The sequence below is a fragment of the Anneissia japonica genome, unplaced genomic scaffold (assembly GCF_011630105.1).
Source record: "Anneissia japonica isolate Jap-2015-1 unplaced genomic scaffold, ASM1163010v1 scaffold2030_len652032_cov178, whole genome shotgun sequence".
Taxonomy (NCBI): Eukaryota; Metazoa; Echinodermata; class Crinoidea; order Comatulida; family Comatulidae; genus Anneissia; species Anneissia japonica.
In genome coordinates, this window is record NW_022705472.1 from 12,467 (window position 1) to 19,906 (window position 7,440).

At 34.4% G+C, this 7,440-nt stretch overlaps 1 protein-coding gene and 1 long non-coding RNA gene across 2 annotated transcripts in view; both read left to right on the plus strand.

Annotated features, from left to right (window-relative positions):
• LOC117105513 (sodium/calcium exchanger 3-like) overlaps positions 1–7,440 on the plus strand; it is a 37,600-nt gene that overhangs the window by 7,364 nt on the left and 22,796 nt on the right. The window lies entirely within an intron of this gene.
• LOC117105514 lies at positions 1,118–2,467 on the plus strand. Its single transcript, XR_004444916.1, has 2 exons — positions 1,118–1,239; positions 1,334–2,467. It is a non-coding gene; the product is annotated as an uncharacterized LOC117105514 (long non-coding RNA).

Genomic DNA, 7,440 nt, shown 5'->3' on the forward strand with positions numbered 1-7,440 from the left:
AGAATTCCTACTTTGCTGCTGTTCTTTGCTGCTGTTGGTCACCTTGATACTACATGTAGAGGCTCAAAATGGAGCGAAATGTAGCGAATCTTTCAAATAAACCATTTTATGGACTTAAAATGTTCATGAAAATCTTATTTTCCCGCATTTAAAATTGCGTTCATTCATGCTGAAGTCGGGCACTCACTGCGTCGTACGACGGTCATACGACCGTCACATGATCAATCCAACTCCGCTACCTGTGAACGGCAGTCTGAACGGATCGCCATTAAAAACGATCCGTTGCGCAAAAAGTTGTATGTGTTGTGCCTATAAGAAGGCTCCTCCCTGATTTTTGAAAACAATTTACTATTTAAAGCCTGGTCTTATATATAATATACGATACCACAATCACTATAATATACTGTACCGTAGTTCCGCTATAGAAAGAATGGTTTAATACCAGTGTATCTCTTACTAATAAAATCCTTTAATATTTAAATGAATATTATCTTTTAACAAAAATTTAAATTCATTGATTAAATTTAATGTTTGATTAAGTGTAAGATGAATTATTTCATTGATATAGGAAACAATATTCTTTAGAAGTTGAGCAAAGTGAACACAGTCTGATAATCATCTGACTGTTCATTCCTATACTTTCTTTTTGTTACAAAAATTCTTATCCAGCGCCAGTGTTGACACACTGTGATTTGATTAGGCGCCCTCTATGGGCGGTCTCTCGATACTCCATCTTGGATTGATCGGACCGTTGTTTTGTTGGCTGTAATAAAGCTTTGTTGTACACTACTGCTAGTGTGTCCGATTGTAGTCTTTGTACTGCGGTTGTTTCTTTTCCCCACTGGCGTGGTGGCAGCTTCAAGAAACGTTCCCATCCACGGTACTGGTGAGTTCCTATGCCCATTGTTGAGCTAGGCCTTTTCGTCAATCACTGTACATTGACTATCGCTCCACCGTGCGTCAATCGGTTCTTGATTCCCTTTCAAGTGAAAGCACTAGCTGCCTAGGCCTGTTATTGTGTGGCAACTATGGCTGCTATGCGAGCACCAAAGCAATGGAGTCTTACAAAGACGGAGACTATTAACACATTTGAAAATTGGAAACAGAATTTAGTTTATAAACACAGCTTTCAAAGGATAGAAGCAGAAGCATGTGTTCCAGTATTTAAATCTTTTGCTAATGTCCATTTATCCATCAATCACACAAGACCTGTGGATGAAGATGAAATAAAAGAATATGGTAAGAAACAATTCAATTTAATTAGAGTAATAGATTTACAAAAATAATCAAGAGCTATATTAATGATGTTTAATATTTATTTTGGTTTTTGCAGAGTTGGCAATCAAAGAATTTTCTATCGCATTTCAAAAAGTGTGCACTGAACGTGATGCAGCCAAAATTGCACATATTGGAACACCATGTTGTTGAATTCATGAAGCAGTGAACGTTGGTCTTCGAATGCTTTCCGAGCAGGGTGGTGAACTTATCCATGCAGAATTCAATCGCCAGAATAGAACAGTTTATGGCATCAAGAACCCACTTGACCAACTGATGTCCATTATGAAATCCCACATATTTACTTCGCCAGAAATTCAACACGAAATAACGATGAAGGCAAAGAGGAGGAAATCTAAAGTATTAGTTAATGACATTAGATCAGCAATATACAATTAATAATAACCAGAAATGAAAATTTTTCTTGTGATATTTTTTAAAATACTTATTTAAAGTCTTGTCTAGAAGTCATGTTTTCACATTTCCTCTCTTAGAATGTAAATATAGATTGTCTTGTGTTTTGAAGTAAATAAATTAGATTCAACCTTACATGATATCCTAAGTTAAATAGTGAGTATAATAATAATAATAATAATAATAATAATAACAATAACAGTAATAATAATTCAGGACAAAGCTGATCATACTGATCTGATTTAAGTTTGCTTTTTTTGTGGGTGGGGAATTATTGAGGGGTGGTGGTTGTTGTTACGGTTTCTATTTCATGTAATTTGTAATATTGTTGGCATGGCATGTATTTTTGTTAACTGTATTGGGTTAACATTTTGCTGTTCTGCTTTATAAATATAACATAGGCCTATTAATTACTATTTTATTTCAAACTAAGCCAGGCAAGCAGTAGCAAGCTATAATTATAAGTATAGGCCTAGTACAGCAGTAGGCCCTATTGTTGTATTGTAGTGTAGGCCTATGCCCAGGCTAGGCCTTATGTATAATTTAGGGAAGAATGTCTTGAATTGCATTGAACTCGTGTATCAGGGAGGTATAAAATTGCTAATGCTTGTAGTAGTCTTTTATCTAACATACATACTTGAGTTTACTACTGTGTATGCGTAGCACTGAGCCTACTGTAGGCCTATATTGTGTACACAGTGAAACGCATGCCTCTACTGTTAAGATACACGTTTAAATCGAAACATCGGCATCAATAAAAAAAAAATTCAACTGGGAATCCTCGTTGATCTTGACAGTAATTGTGTTATTGGTAACTAAGAATCACTTGGGTATCAAACTATGTTGGGAATATTTTAATTCATCCCCAAGATTACTTATCAACAGTACCTTTATTAATTAAAAAAAAAAGAAGCAAAATATTCATATTTTGGAAGGAAAATTGAAATTTCACTTTCTTCGGCTTCAGACCATGCTGCCAATATATTTCAGCAATAAACAAGTGCCTGGACATGTCTTCTAATGAGTATTCATGTTTTCCTTCAAAATAGTTTACTATTATGTTGTAATTGGCTGTTTTCCATGACGTTTTAAATGCAGATTGCCAACTAATCACCCCACATGGATTACTTCCGTGTGTTTGCGTGTTAACTTACTCCACTTCACAACTATATAGGAATAACGGTGTGCTACTTAATTTATATCTTGGAAACTACAGTGTATTAATAACTACTGTTTTGTTATCTGCTATCTGGCATTCTTGATTTTAACCTGTCATTTTGAGAGAATGCATCTCTCCATATCAGAATTAAGTACATAAAAAAAAAAAAAACATTTTCTAAAGAATGCAAACATATATATGAGTGGTGGAGCGGTTTTGCACAGCGGTTGCAGTTCTGATTTTTCAACCTTGAGGTCGGCGGTTCAATCCCTCGCTGTGTATTTTAATTGTGGCAAGGCACTTTACGTACGATCGTCCCTTCCCACCCAGAAACAGGGGCAGGGGCTTAAGCCCCCCACTGGACAGGTCAAGCCCCCCCGCCGGACAGAGCTCGTTGGGTAGTCAGACCATAAAGCCTGTCTCTTATACACATGTTAGGCACCTTGCTGGATCAGCTAATGTCCCATCCGATTTTGCCAGTCGAAATGCGCCCCCCTGTACTGAACCCAACTGTCAAGTTTGTTCTTTTGTCCACCGCATGGAAGAGTCAAGTGTACTTCGAACATCAGTGCGAGAGTTCATTAATGAAGAGGCTAAATTACCATTCACGAGTCGATCAGCGTGGGTAGCTATCCAAGCCGAATGCCCAGACCTTGTTCAAGTAAAACTTCATCTTCGGCAGGGAACCCGCCCGTCTAAGAAAAATACCCATACTACTGCTAGTGTGTCCGATTGTAGTCTTTGTACTGCGGTTGTTTCTTTTCCCCACTGGCGCAGTAGAAAAGAAAAATAGAATGTTATCAGTGTGACAGCTTTAAGTAGGCTATCAACCCTGTTTCAGGAAGTATTTAGTATTTAGTTTTTTGGCAACGATGATAGTGATCATAATAGTTATAATGGTTGGGGTGGTGATGATGGTAATTCGATGGTAGGGGGTGTGCATCTATGTGCATTTTTGTTAATGATGGTATGGTACTGCATGATACAGTAATACAAAGTTTGATAGTTTGAGTGGTTTCAGAAAAAAATTATGTCACAATACTATTGAAAGAGTAAACAAATTTGTGTTTAAAAAAGAAACATATAGTAACATTGTGGCACACAATAGTGGGAGCACTATGCTGTGTTGAAGCAAGGAATGTCAGCTATTCCGGCCCCCTACTGTAAATTTTCCAAAATTTATTAAAAAACGGAGAAAGAAGAAACTTATATTCAAATTTAAGTCTGATTGTGCCATTTCCAGTCATCTATTGTAGAGGTGCCATATCACAAACCACGATGGGACTGAGGTGGTCTACTGTACACCCTCCATCTTTAAAAGTTTCTCCCGGGCCCCTCTATTTTTGGATTCCTGGATTCGCCACTGGGTAGTGTTTGTGGGCATGTCCAATCATTGTTGTTAATTTCACTGTTGTCTTGCCTGATTTAATAGATTTTAATTACACTCATATTGTGTATTTTTTAATAATTTGACAAATTTCTCTTTTACTCAGCTTTTGCGGGCATGTCCTACTGAAGTAATATAATTGCACTTCAGTTTGGTTTTCTTGACTGATTTTTAATCAACATCATTTTTGACATGTCCTACTTGATCTCAATTCCAAGTTGTTCTCCTGAATTTAATTTGACTAATGCACCTTCTAATAAAAATTTGTATTAGCTGTTGAGTCAGCTTTGCTGTACTGTACGTTTATTAAAGATACAGTAAGCATCAATTTTGTTTTAGAAATTACCAGAAATTTTAGAGTATTCTCCTGAGTGTTATATGTGGTGTTAAAACACTATTATATAAAACTCCAACGTCTTCAACATCATGCTCGAGGACCAATGCTGGTCGTATCGCCACTAATAAAGGGCGCCCATACAGTACATTTAGCCTTACAACATCTATCCTTACAAAGAAATACATTCCATTTATACACTCTTGCTTTTTGTCTGATATCATGTTATATGTGGTACACTATAAAATTAAAAATACATTGTATCCAATGATCTAACTTCAGTAGGGAGGCTTTATTCAACATCATGCTCCAGGACCAATACTGGTCGTCTCACCACTCGCCTTGCATTTAGCCTTACAACACCAAGTAACTCAGACACCTTGTGTGATGCATTAGGGCAAATTAATTGCTAGTTTCACGTCGGGGATTTGAAATTTTTCGGTGAGGGTATTTACAATTTGCTTTTTACTTTATGTTATACTGTACTGGATACAGTACAATGGTAAACAGACTGGTAAATAGTAAAAATAATGTATTCCTGCCATTTATGTTCCCACCTTTGACATCATTCTTTCAGATAGTTTATTTTTATTGTCTATTGAAAATGAATGTTTTTTTGAAAAATAGCAAATAGTAAATTTTTTAATGGGGCACCAAAATTTGATGAGGGTAGGGACGTGAAACTATTAATTAATATTATTTTGCCTTTCGATACCAAATTGTGAGCTTTTAATTTCTCATTCCTTTTTTCATTCACTCATTCCTTTTTTTCATTCATTCATTCAAACAACACATGATTTTTCTAATTAGATTTGAATCAAACATTTCCTTTATCAACAAACTACAAGTCTGTTATGCCAGATTGTAGACAATTTTGTAGGGGAATTCTGGGGCTATACTGTATTTTAGTTTTTAGAGTATTGACCGTGCATCTGGAATGAGATTCTTCTATACACATGGTGTCACTTCTTCCTTGGCAGATTGCAGTTTTAGTTCTACCACATTTAGACTACCTTTTCATATCACTAGATCCTTTTTATATCAGTCACTTTATAGTACTGTAGTGCTGATTAGTCATTAATTTCTGGTGGAATTAGTAAGAAAATAGTGTTATGATTGTAAGCCAGTGTTCATCGATATGCATTCTTACACATGTTCACATGGGCATCAAACTTGCTTCACTTTACTTGCTTTTAATGTTTACATCAATGTATACCTTATGTTCATACAGTAATAGACTACACATGTTCATCTGACTATAGTCTCACATATAGAGGCCTATGGTCATTATAATTGTCCAACATATTTACATATTATGCCACAAATATATGATTTTTCACAGGTATGTTCATATTATGAGAGTTATACATGTTCATACTGACTATAGTCTCACATATATGGTCTATGGTCATATAATAGTCCCATATGTTCACATAATTATAGAACATAACATGATTTTTCACATGTATGTTCATATGAAGACACATACACACATGTTCGACTGTAGGTCTCACAGAGACCTATGGTCACATTAATACTAATCTATTCTCACATGTTCACTTAATTATTTCACACGATTTTTCATATGTTATGTTCATATGATAGTTACACATGACACTGATTATCTCATGCGTATTAATACTTCCCACACTATTACATATTTCCACATGGTATTTGCACACATCACACACAGTCATATATGACTTGCCCATATATGAACATGATGATCTGTCATATATGGGCCAATCACTTTTAATAGTATGTAGGTACCAAAAATATGAAACACTTAATTATGTATTGCCACTTTAAATCAAAAATGGAAAATTTAAGAAATAGATATATAATAAGTGGTAGATTAATAATAATAAAACTAATTTTTTATAAATATTTTTTTTAATTTTTTATTTGTTTTTATTTTTTTCATTAAAAAAATAATAATAAAAAATAACAATAAATAATTACATTTTAAATAATATTTGTTTTATATTGTAGCTGTGTGAGGTTTAGAATTTTTTCTATGTACTGTGCATCCGATCTATCATTCATATATGTAATTCACGATTAAATGCTTTGGGTACTAATTTGTGATACTTCCACATCTATTCATGATTAATAGCATATTTATCGAATGTATTACATTTCCATAATTTACTACATAGTGCTATAGTGTTAGTAATGTATTTATGCGATATATTTGTAATCTGCTGATGTTGTATGAGCCTAAAGTCTATTGAGTATTCAACATGGTACAGTGATTAGCATTTACAGTGCTTCTGTAATTTATAAAACAAATTTTTATTCTTTTTATGATATTGATTAGTAGTACTAAATGTCAAATGCATAGTGAACTATTCGCATTCCCGATTAGATTTAGCTTGCATGTACCTGTAAGATCCGTCTACAATTTATCTGAGCGTACCATCAAATATTGCTTTTTCTGTTCTCCCTCAATGTACGTTTTCTCAGTCTTGCATAATATTGAACTAATCTATGTGAATACAGTCCGTTTTACAAGTCCAGTAAATTTACCAAGGAATTTGGTTTATGTTTACTACAGTGTAATATGTATAGAGAGCAAAATGTATAAAATTGTAGATATTTACGTACTCATTAGCATTAGAGAGCCACTAGACAGTGATTTAGTTCAGTTTTTGGTAATCCTATCTGGCCAATTGAGTGCTTTTTTCCTCTCTCTCTTATTTTGTGTTTTTATTGTTCTTCGGACCAAATAAATAAAATGAAAATAATAGGTACATTAATGCAAAGAGTGTATAGATAGAGTCTGCAGATATTGGGATTCCTTCCAGTAGATGCTTAGTTTATTTTGTCATTCTGATCGGATTTTCTCTACTGTTCCGTTTTAATTTTAAA